The sequence below is a fragment of the Beta vulgaris genome, chromosome 2 (genome assembly GCF_026745355.1).
Source record: "Beta vulgaris subsp. vulgaris cultivar EL10 chromosome 2, EL10.2, whole genome shotgun sequence".
In the NCBI taxonomy this organism is placed as follows: domain Eukaryota; kingdom Viridiplantae; phylum Streptophyta; class Magnoliopsida; order Caryophyllales; family Amaranthaceae; genus Beta; species Beta vulgaris.
In genome coordinates, this window is record NC_079203.1 from 32,751,586 (window position 1) to 32,764,056 (window position 12,471).

The window sequence follows — 12,471 nt, forward strand, 5'->3', positions numbered from 1 at the left end:
ATGCAAGTTCATTGTTGTTCAGTGAAAAAACCTCACCTTTGTGACAAGTAACAAAAATAGGCAACAAAGATTGGCAGTGAAATGCATGAGTGGATGCCAATTTAGGTTGTATGGGTCATGGGACTAAAAAAGAGCTTGTTTTGTGCTTAAATTTGTAGATCAGGGTCATATTACAAGAAATATAAAAAGAAATAGGCAACTAAAATAATCATCTTGGATGGCTACTCAGTTCCTTGACATTTTCAAGATAAGGCCACAATGACCTGCAAACGAAATAGTAAAGACAATAAGGAGGGATTTTAGGGTAGTAATTAAGAAGGACCTTGCATACAAGGTCAAATACTAGCACATAAGATGTTACATGGGTCCATGAAGGACCACTATAACAAGGTAGGAAGCTACATTGCAGCGAAGAATGGCAGCCCTGACACGATAATACACCTGATGAACAACCCAATCCAAAGGGTCATGTTCCTGTATTTCAGAGGATTTTTATTTGCTTTCATGGAATTAGGAACGACTGGATTGAAGGCTGCAAGAAAGTGTTATACATAGATGCAAGTTTTTTAAAGACTTTTCTAGGGGGCAATTGATGGCAGCTATTGGAAGAGATGGAAATAACCAGATGTATCCACTCGCTTGGGTTGTAGTAGAAGGAGAAAACAATAACTCTTGGGATTAGTTTTTTACACACTTGCAGTCAAGTTTGAACTTTGGAGAAGGCAATTAGTTGGCCATTATCTCTGATGAGCATCAGGTTAGTTATTGTTTCCTAATATTATGTTCCTTACATATATAGTATCTTATGTACTTTTGGTGCTTATGCATTGTAATTGGTTGATTTAAATGCAGTCCATATTGTCAGTTGTTGCGAAAATTTTACCCAAGTCTGAACATAGGCATTGTGCTAGACACATCTTTGCCTACTGGCATAAGGGGTTCAAAGGTGATGAAATGAAGAATCTTAGAGCTGCAAAAGCATACAATATGACTGAGTATAATGAAGCTTTAGCTGATATGGGAGCTCTGAACACAGAGGCAATTGATGGGTTCAAGAATTACAACACCAAAGTCTTTTGCTAGGCATTCATGAAGACAAACACACAGGTTGGTGTTATTGTTAACAACCTTGCAGATACTTTTAATGGATATATTATCCATTACGGAACCAAGCACCTGATACACATACTCAAGGACATAAGGACAACCTTGATGCAAAGGCTTGTTGTGAAAAAGATTGAGATGGAGAAGAGCACAACTACTATATGTCATAGGGTGCAAGCCAAATTGAAGAAGAACAAGGAGTATGTTACAGAATGCTTCCCTATACCATCATCTGCCACTATCTGCTTCCAAGTTACTCACAACATGGACACACTCCTAGTTGACTTGTAAGCAAGAAGTTGCACTTATAGAAGATGGAATATCATTGGGATTCCATGTTGTCATGCAACGGCATGTATCTTCTTCTACCACCACAATGCTAAAAATTATGTGGCAGATTGGTATAAAAGAGATGTGAATCTTAAATCATACCAAAACTCTATTCCTCCCCGTGTCGGGGAGATTCACTGGCCCAAGGTGGACTACCCTCTTCTACCACCACCAATTAAGATAGGCCCGGGAAAGCCAAGAAGAAACAGGAGGAAAGATCCTGAAGAAAATCCCAAGAAGTCAGGTACGTAGGCTTACAAAAGTAGGAGTGGAGCATCTGCAAATCAGTCAACCATAATAAGAGGAGATGCCCAGATAAAGGGATTGTTTAGGCCCATCCAAAAAGACGGTGACCAGCCCAAGCTTTATTTATAGCAAGTGGCCCTACACCAATTGAAGCAAATGCTTCCCAACCTAAACACATGTCTGCAACTGCACATCCATCCAGGACTAAAAGAAATGGAAGCGCAATCAGGGGTGGGAGGGGATCCAAAGGTGGTAGCAGTGGTACTGGTAGAGGAAGAGGTGGTAGGGGAAGAGGTAGAGGAAGGGTAAATGTAAGTTGCTTTTGCTTCCCTTAAGCTCTTAATTTGATCTAGTTGCTCAGTTTAATCTAACTATTTTTTTTATCCTTCTGCTCAGGTCCCTCAAGGTGTTGTTCGCTACATATCTCAATGTAAGTTCCTCAACTTTGTTTTTGAGACCTCTCTTATGAAATCAAAATCTAACACCTATTCATTGTGCAGGGGAACTTACAAAATACAAATTATCACTAGTAGAATAAATGTTATTTGCTGCGGTTAAAAAGTGCCCTATTGCTGCGGTTTTGGGCGCGCAGCAATTAAGAGGGCAGCAATAGGTATTAATTATATTGCTGCGGTTTTAAATCGCAACAATATCTACCAATATTGCTGGGTGTCTGGCCCAAAACCGCAGCAATATTAATAATTTAAAATAATAAAAGTAATATTGCTGCGGTTTGTGGAGAAAACCGCAGTAATATGGTATATTTATTAATAAAAAATAGACATATTGCTGCGGTTTTTTGGGAAAAACCGCAGCAATAGGTATTGTATAGGTAAAAAAAAATTCGCATTTTGCCATCAGATTTAAAAGGTAAAAAAGTTAAAAGAACATGAAACACTATTGCTTGAAACTAATGACAATTACAGTACCAAAAAACCAACAAATATGAAATGACATATGTAACATTAATATATAAAAATAAAAAAAACTAGTTATATAATTAATGCAAAGTAAAATGAAAAAACTAAAAAAAAAACAATTGTTATAACTCACTGACTACTTACAAAAAATTAAGAAACTGATCTGAAAAAATAAAAAAAAAATCATAAAACAAAAATCTACATACAACTGAAGAACGAATAAAATCAAAAAATAAATCCTACAATAAAAAATTTACATACATGATTAAAAAAAAGAAAAAAAAAACGAAAAAAGAAACAAAACAAACTGCCGACGAAGGAGGAGCGAGAGCCCACGAAGGAGGAGCGAGAGACCACGAAGGAGGAGCGAGAGAGATGAACGAAGAACTGAAAAAATTAAAAAAAATCATAAAACAAAAATCTACATACAACTGAAGAACGAATAAAATCAAAAAATAAATCCTACAACAAAAAATTTACATATATGATTAAAAAAAGAAACAAAACAAACTGCCAACGAAGGAGGAGCGAGAGCCCACGAAGGAGGAGCGAGAGAGATGAACGAAGAATGACGACTGAAGATGCGAGACGAATTCGGTGATGAAGACCGGCGAGCGAGATGAGTGATGGAACGAAGACCGGAGATGAAGATCGGCACCGGTGAGATGAAAACCGGCGAGATGAGAGGGTGAGAGATATGTGAGAGGATGAAGGATATGTGAGAGGGTGAGGGTGAAAACGGCTGAGAAAAAAAAGAGGTGGAGAGATAACTGATAAGTGAGAGGATGAGAGTTGAGAAAAAACCTAAAATGGAGGAAGGATGAGAACTGAGAAGTTAGGATGAGAGAGGGAGATGAGAGTGAGGAAAACGGCCGAGAATTCTAAGGATATTGAAAACGGGTCCTCGAACTTTATAGAAACCCTAAAATGTCGCGCGCTCCTTTTTTTAAACAGGAATAATATATTGCTGCGGGTGTTCAAAGGAACCGCAGCAATATTCTTACGAAATATATGAGGATAGTAAAATATTATTTTTTATTATTATTTTAATATATTGCTGCGGTTTTTGTCAGGAACTGCAGCAATATATCTGGTCAAATAGTCAATTTTTTTTTGAAAAAATTTGCCCTGAAACCATATTGCTGCGGTTTCTGGCCAAAACCGCAGCAATATGATTATTTTCATTTTATCTTTTCTTTTCAAGTAATATATTGCTGCGTATGGGTAAAACCGCAGCATTATCACCGCAACAAATAGCATTTATTCTACTAGTGTATGTGCCTGATTTCAGCAGTCAAGAATCCACATTCAACAACAATACAGCCAACAACATCTCTTAGTTTGGTTTTTTTGTTGCCAGAACCTATGTATTGCCTTTTTTGGCTATCAACATTTTATTTTTGGTTTTTTTGTCAAGTACTGCTAGCTTTTAAGTTGTAACAGACGAGCTTGGTTTTTTTGTTAATCACTGCTAGCTAACTATTAAGTTGTAACATAATTCTATGGTTCTTGTTACAATGAAACAATTAAGTTAACTGTCATTTTATGGTCCTGTTCAAACTTGTGTACTCTTGATCTCAAAAATTACAATATATGACAGTTGACACAAAATTAAGGCACAAAATGTTTCATCATATTAATTAACTAGGGTTTTTTAATCCCATCAACTTACAACAACTAACACAATTCTTGAAACCATAACAAAATCCACATACAATTAGAACCACCCTAAAGCCCTAACTCCAATCCTAATACATGCTAAAGAAAGCAACAATGAAGAGTAACCAAGATACTCCTAAGGCCAGTAATGCATAACTTTCTCCCTTTGAATACTTAACCACTTTAACACGCCCTTGCATCGTATCTTCCCTCATTCCATGCATTTGCCCTCCATTATCTGTTTCTTCATGATTATTGTTTTTAGTTTCTCCTCTAGTTGCTTAAATTTCAGTTCAAGCTCATAAAAAGATGTCACTTGCTCCAGTAGCTTTGCTTGCATATATTCGCATCCCATACAATTTGGTTCCTCCAAATCGCTTTTCCACATGAAAAATTCACACTTTGTAGGATCCTGGAATAAAAAAAAAAGAACATAATACAAATTTACAATTACTAATTAAAAAAGACTGTATTTTTAACAAGAAATTCACATGCCATTTTGAGCACCCAAAGAATTGGTTCCCCACGTGTTCACCTCTTCTAACAATTCGCCTTTGCAGGAAGGCAACAATGACATACTATGGAAGTAGATCTTGAAGTAGATCTTGAATTCACTGAGCCACTTGCCAAGGAATTATGCGCTGCCATGGCTGGGTGAAGGTGAGGAAGAAAGAGAGAAAGAGAATTTGGATGAAGGTGAGGAAGAAAGAGAGAGAGAGGGAATTTGGTGAAGGTGAGGAAGAAAGAGAGAGAGAGAATTAGGGTCCACGACCTTAAGGGGAGGGTTTTGTAAATAAACGCAACACGTGCTTTAACGGTCTCAAGCACTGAGAGGGTTAACCTGTTACAACAGGTCATTTTACCTGAAAGGACCAAAAATAGAAAAAATGAGGCAAATTTGGGATCACCCATAAACAAACATTAGTTGGGACCAAAAATAGAAGAACGCCCGTAGTTGGGACTGTTCCCATCAATTTTTCCTTTCATAATATGATTTTGTGAGACGTAAGTAACTATGTGTCTTAAATGTATAATTTTAAAATGTATAATTTTAAACTTATATATGAGTGATCTATTTAAGATAAAGAGTTACCTTTCAGCTGGGTAACCTTTTGTCCTAAATGGGTCACTTTTACTAATATACAAGCGATTCGTTTACGGTAAACAACTATTCTTTGTTAAAGATGTCTCAGTTTGACTGAAAAGAGTGGGCCATTTAATGAAAAGGGAATGGTATCACAATAAATTTATTATGCACTCGATGCTCAATTCTAATCGAAAGTTATGATTTATTGGAGGTCTTCACGTGTCATCTAAATATATATGCTGATATGGGGACATGCAATTCATTATTCATAAAAAAAATTGTAAACAAATTATATTCGATGACCCGATACGTCACTTGGGGCTACAACTAGTTCAATCCTAAAACCAAAAAGAGGTTTAGCTCATTGCACTTTACAAGTTAATTGATGTTTGACCCTGTTTCCTAGTGAATTAGACCCTTTGTTTGCCCATTATTTGGTACTGTAGGTTTTATTTACGATTTTTTCACCAGGTATCCCTGAGGTTTCATAATATTCACCTAGTACCCTCGCATTTTCAACAATTCACCTGGTGCTACTGAGGTTTTGAAAAATACACGACTTGCCCCTGCCGTTAAGTTTCTATTACAAACTTTATTCACCATTTACCCCTTTGTGAGAATTTAGGATTCCACGATTGCCAACATTTCCACTCTCTCTCCACGACAACAACACCAACACCACCACCCCTACCTCCCACTGCTGCATCACCACTAAAACTACCACCCTCCACTCTTCGCTTCGCCGGTGCCTACGCCTCCAACTGGATTTTCTTCTCTCTCTTCAATTTTTTCGTTGTTGATCCCCACCCTATTGAAGTGTTTGAATCTTAACCCACCCCCTCCTCTTCCCCTCCACCAGCACCCCACCCTTTCCCCCTCCCCTCCACCATCCTCCACCATCTCCCTCCCCTCCATTGCTGCCCCCTTCCCCTCTCCCTTGCCAACCCAACCCCTTACCCGTCCCCTTCGATTTCTCTCCCCGACGTACTCAGTCATGCACACAACCAGAACGTCAACCCAACCCCCACCCCTCCCCTTCGAAATCTCTCCCCGAGGCACCACCAAAACAAAACAACAACAACAACGACCAACACAACAACAACAACGACGGGAGAGAAAAAGAAACGCCAGTGTGAGAGAGAGAGAAACGCCGGTGTGAGCTCTCTCAAATACATCGGGGCCTTGAGGATTGCATTCAAACTTGTGACCATTTAAAAGCGACATTGAAAAGGAGCAGTAGGTTAGGGGCTGGATGGTAGTGTTGGGTTGACTGTAAGGTGGTATCGGGGCTGAGGTCGAGGTTGGATGGCAGTGATGGGTTGACGGCTACAAGGGTCGGGTTGGCGTTGTTGTTGTTGTGTGGGGGCTGCAAGGGTGGGGTGAAGGGATATGGTGGGGTTTTGGTGGTTAAGACATCAGGGTGGGGTGGGGTTAGTTGGTGGGTTAGGTGGTGGGTTAGGGAGACAGATAGGTTCATTAGGATTTGAAGTTATTAACTAGGTTTAATTAGAGTTAATTAGGATTAGTTAGTATTAGTTAGTTTAGTTAGGGGTTAATTTGGTTGATTTAGGGTGCGTTCTATTCAACTTATTGGCCCTGAACTTATTGGACCTTATCTGAACTGAACTTATTGAACCTGAACTGAACTTATTGGAACTTATTAAACCTGATTGGTCCTGATTCAACTTATTGGACCTGATTGAACCTGATTGGAACTTATTGGACCTTATTGGAACTTATTGACCTTATTGAAACTTATTAGACCTTATTGGCCCTGAGTGAAACTTATTAGACCTTATTGGACCTGATTGAAACTTATTAGATCTTATTGGACCTGATTGAAACTTATTTGACCTTACTAAACAAAAAAATTGACTATTAGTAATATAAATATTACCTATAACGTAAATACTACCCCTCAAAATTTATTATGAAGTAATAATTAATAAAATTCATCCTTTAAAAAATTAATTATTATTAATTATCTCTTATGATAATTATTTAACAAAAAAATTTACTATTTATATATTTAACATGTTATCTCTAGTTATTTAAAGACGAATTGCAAAATATTGTAATTATAATTATTATTATTATTGTTAACCTTAATTATTTGACCATGATTATATATTATTTAATAGCAATATGAATAATCAAATAATAGACAATAATACAAGTATAATACTATACATTATGGTACTTTAATAAAAAAATTCTAATAATAACATAATCAGCTAATAGTATTATGAATAATAAAATAATAGACATAATACAAATACATAATAAAATAATAGACATAATACAAATAAATAATAAAATAATAGACACTGATACAGGTATAATACTATATAATCATTGTGGTACTTTAATTAAAATTATAATAATAACATAATCAGCTAATAGTGATATGGAATTATGAATAACAAAAAAAATGGACAATAATACAAATGTTTATTAAACATTGACTATTTGGACCTTATTGGACATTATTAGACCTGATTGGAACTTATTGCACCCGATTGGAACTTATTGTACCTCTGATTGGAACTTATTGGACCTTATTAGACCTTATTGGAACTTATTGCCCTTATTAGATCTTATTGCAACTTATCTGAACTTATCTTAACTTATCTGAACTTATTGGACCTGAAACTTAATTTTTTAAGTTGAACAGAACGCACCCTTAGCCTTAATGACTAACAAAGTTGACGGTTGTTAGTCATTAAGGGTATTATGATGATTTTTCAAAACCTCAGGGGCACTAGGTGAATTGTTAAAAACGCGAGGATACCGTGTGAATATTGTGAAACCTCAAGAGTATCTGGTAAAAAAACAATTTTATTTAACGTATTTATGATGAGCCTGTCAAACATCATGCCTATAAAACTAAATACAACAAAAGGACAAATTTTATTTAGTTAAAGGAAAAACATTACTAACCATTAAAAGATACCTTTGCTTGAGTATGCTGAATTGTCCCGTGCTGGTGGGAAAGTGTGTGGGCATGTCATATGGTATGAGGATTTTAGCTCTGGATGTTCTTTTTGTGGGTGTGAGGAGCACACTATTGATGCTTGCCCTTTATTGCATGCCCCAAAAAACGAAAATTTCTATTTCTCTTTTTTAAAAAGCACTAAACAAAAGGACTTGACTGAGATTCTCTCGCTGGCTACAAGGCAAGATCACCATGCTACCAGGGCTGTGGAAGCCAATGTGGTGCAAGCTAAGCCTAAGTCAGTCTTTAGATCTTCTGGTAATAAGCATGGTTTTCATAATAGTTCTATGAACTTTTCTAAGTCTGTTGCTCCTGGTGGTAAGAGAAAAGATCATGGTGTGATCATTAAAGAAACTTCCAAGGTTCTCCCTAGCCCTCCTACTGTTCTTGTTTATGGAAAAGGTAAGGGTAAAGCTGTGATGTTTGCTTCTGCCCCTTATTATGACAATGTAAGTGGCTCTGATGATGATTCTGCTACTGTTGCTGCCCCTCCTTAATTTAGTTACCTTCCTCTCCTTGCTTTCAAGCTGCGTTGCTTGATTATTCTCACTGTGAGAATGGTGAGGGTGAAGGGTTGGCCCTTGCTCCATCCGTGGCTCTTGATGTGGAGTTATCTTCTGTCCTTCTCCAAGTAATCTACCTAGACAATTATTATCATGCCAATCAGTTTAGCCCTCTTGTGCAGGTATCTGATCAAAACTATGGTGGTTTCTCTCTTTTTGAACCTGGGGTGGAAAATGATACAATGATAATTATTGATGATTCTAAGGCTAGGAGTGAAATTCAAGCTCTCAATGAGACTTCTTTCCATTCCATTGATTCTGAGAGTTCTATTGTTAGGCACATTAGTGCCATGGGTGTTGAGTAGGAGCCTCCCTTGGAACCCTCTTCTCTATCTAGTGCTGCCAAGAGAAGGAAGGGTAATAATGAGGATGATTCAACTTCTTCAGATCTGAAGAGGTCCAAAGCGTAGGTTTTTTAGCATTTAAGAAAGATGGTTGTTTTTGGGATGCCTAGTTGTGTTATCTTTAATGTTTGATGTGCGGGGAAGGTTTAGAAGGTTGGTTCAGAATAATGTTGCATTAGAATCTTCATGGTTTTTTTGGCCTGTATATATGCTAGGATTGGTAATGCCGTGTGAAACCAGGTTTCTCCTGCCTCTATCTTTTGTTCTGTTTAGGAGGGTTGGTTTCTCATATGGTTTTTCCCCCATGTCCCTGGGTTGATGTATGGCATCCATGTAATATGTATCTCCTTGGTGAGTCAAATTATCAAGTTTATCTTTTTTTTTTATCTTTATCTTTAGTATGATATCTTTTAGTCTGCTTCCCAGGACGGCTTTGGATGTATGTATATTTGGGTTTTTTTTGGTGTATTCCTTTGGTTTGGTGTTGGTGGACTTTGGATTATAGCAAGTCTTGTTACTGGGGTCTACCCTCCTGTAGGCTTTTCCATGGGAAATATCGTCTCTCTTTGTTTACTATTTTTGATTACAAATTTTGGTATTGTTGGTTAATGCTTCTAAATCCATGTATTATTTCTGAAGGCATCCTCTTTGGCAGGGGTCTTTAGCTATTGTTTTCGCTTTTGTTTTTTTTTTCATGATTACTGGGTTCTGGAATATTAGAGGTGTGTTAAAGAAGACTGCTATCCCAGATATCAGAGATTTTTTTGCTCATAATCATATTAGTGTTTTCATGATATGTGAAGTCAAAACTAAGAACCCCCCCCCCCTCCCAGATTACAGCAACCCAATGTGGATTTCATCATGTTAACTATGTGCCTACGCTGGGCTTTGCAGGGGGTATTTGGATATTGTGGAAGGATTACTCTCAGTCCCCTTTCAATCTGGTTGTAATATTTAAAGCCTCTCGATTTATGGCTTGTTCAATTACACTCCTGAATGAGAATTTATCCTTTATTCGTTGTAATTTTTGTGTATGCTCCCCCTCACAATGCTCATAAGACGGATTTTTGGGAGGAAGTTATTGTCTATGTTAATTCGTTAACTTCACCATTTATTATCCTTGGTGATTTTAATGATATAGTTGTGAGCAAGATAAACTTGGGGGTGCCCCTTTTAACTTAAATCGAATTTGTAATATGAAAAATATTTTATCTTCTATTTCAGCTATAGAACTTCCCTTCTTGGGTTCTAGATTTACGTGGAGGGAAAAATGAGCTGGACCCAACAACTTATTAGAAAGACTTGATAGAGGGATCGCGAGTCCTTTGTGGCTAAGTTGGTTCCCCCAGGCAAAATTAATCCACCATCCTTTTACCTCTTCGGATCATTGTCAAGTGTCTTTGGACCTTTCAAAATCTCAATCCTTTAAAGCTCATCCGTTTAAGTTTGAGAAAATGTGGTGTCTCCGTAAAGATTATGATACTCTACTTAAGAAAACATGGTGTGCTCGTTTTCATGGCTCTCATATGTTTATTCTTGTAAAAAAGTGTAAGTTATTAAAGGACAAGTCAAAGCATTGGAATAAATCCCAGTTTGGGAACGTTTTTAGACAGCTCCGAATTGTCGACTCAAAACTTCAAACTATCCAAAACCAGCTCCTTCTTAATCCTAATTGCTCTTCTCTTTCTCTCCAGCAAGACCGGTTTCTTCAAAAGAGGGAAAAGTTACTCTCTTTTAGTCATGAGTACTGGAAGCAGAAAAGCAAGACCAATTACTTGCAGTTAGGCGATGCTAATACGCATTATTATCATACCCATGCGTCCATTCGAAGAAATCGAAACCAAATAAAGTCTTTTTCAACATCATCAGATCATGTAATTACATCTCCAATTGAGATATCGAATGCCATTTCGCAAGAATTTGAGCTTCGGTTCACATCCAACCCAGATTGTGGCTTCGATGAGGAGACAGATTTTAGATTGATCACCCCCATTATATCTGATGAAGATAATGAATATCTAGTAGAGAATGTCTCTCCAGATGAAATTAAAGCTGCTGTGTTTGACCTAGCACTGGATAAATTGCCGGGACCAGATGGATTTCCTCCTTATTTCTTCCAGAAGTATTGGACTTTGGTTGGTAATTCGGTTATAAGAGCTGTTATAACGTTTTTTCACTCTGGGAATATTTTGAAAGAAAATAAGCATACCTTCCTTGCTCTTATCCCTAAAATTGAGAATCCTTCCTCTGCTAACCATTTTCGTCCTACTAGCCTTTGTTCAACCATTTATAAGGTTATTTCTAAAGTAATGACAAACCGATTGAAATCTGTTCTAGGTAAAATTATTCATCCTCTTCAGGGTGCTTTTGTTCCTGATTGTTTTATTCAGGATAATATCTTAATAGCTCATGAGGTTTTTCACTCTTTTAGTAAGAAATCAGGTGCTGGGGGTTGGCTAGCTATTAAGCTAGATATGGAAAAAGCTTATGATCGGTTAGAATGGAACTATATCCTAATCTCGCTCAAAAAGTTGGGTTTTTGTTCTAAGTGGGTAGACTGGATCCATAGTTGTATATCTACCACGTCTTTGTCGGTGTTAGTCAATGGTATTCCGGGTAAGCGGATTCTTCCGTCAAGAGGTATTCGTCAAGGTGATCCCCTATTGATAAGGGTGAATTATTATATATTATAACCTTCTTATTTACTCTTACTAGCTCTTTATTAGTATTATAAATAATAAGTTGTGGGTTTAGTTGTTTTCTATAAGTTATATAGTAATTGTGCTTATATGATTATATATTACTTTTACCTATATTATATTTCTATACTAGTAATAAGTTATTGAATGTTGGCAGGTACATAATCGTTTCGGAAGTCAAATAAAAGGAGATTGGCCTTTGGTGAATTAATGGACTAAACCCATTAATGTAAATAAGGAAAAAGAAGAAAGAGACAAAGAAAACTCCTTTTTTTGGACCAAATCCCACGCAGCAACAAGGTGAAGAACTAAGAATTTGGGCTTTCATTTATATCCATACAACAATAAGAAAGAGTGGAAAAGTAAGGCGGGGGCAGCATCGGTCCACAACAGACATCAAACGAGTGGGCTCTGATTAAAACCCTGCACAATACAACCACAAAAGAAAAGGGGGTTTTGGCTAGAGACGAAGGAGGAGGAGACGACAGTAAGTAGCAGCACGAGAGAAGTAAGTAGGAGCAGCG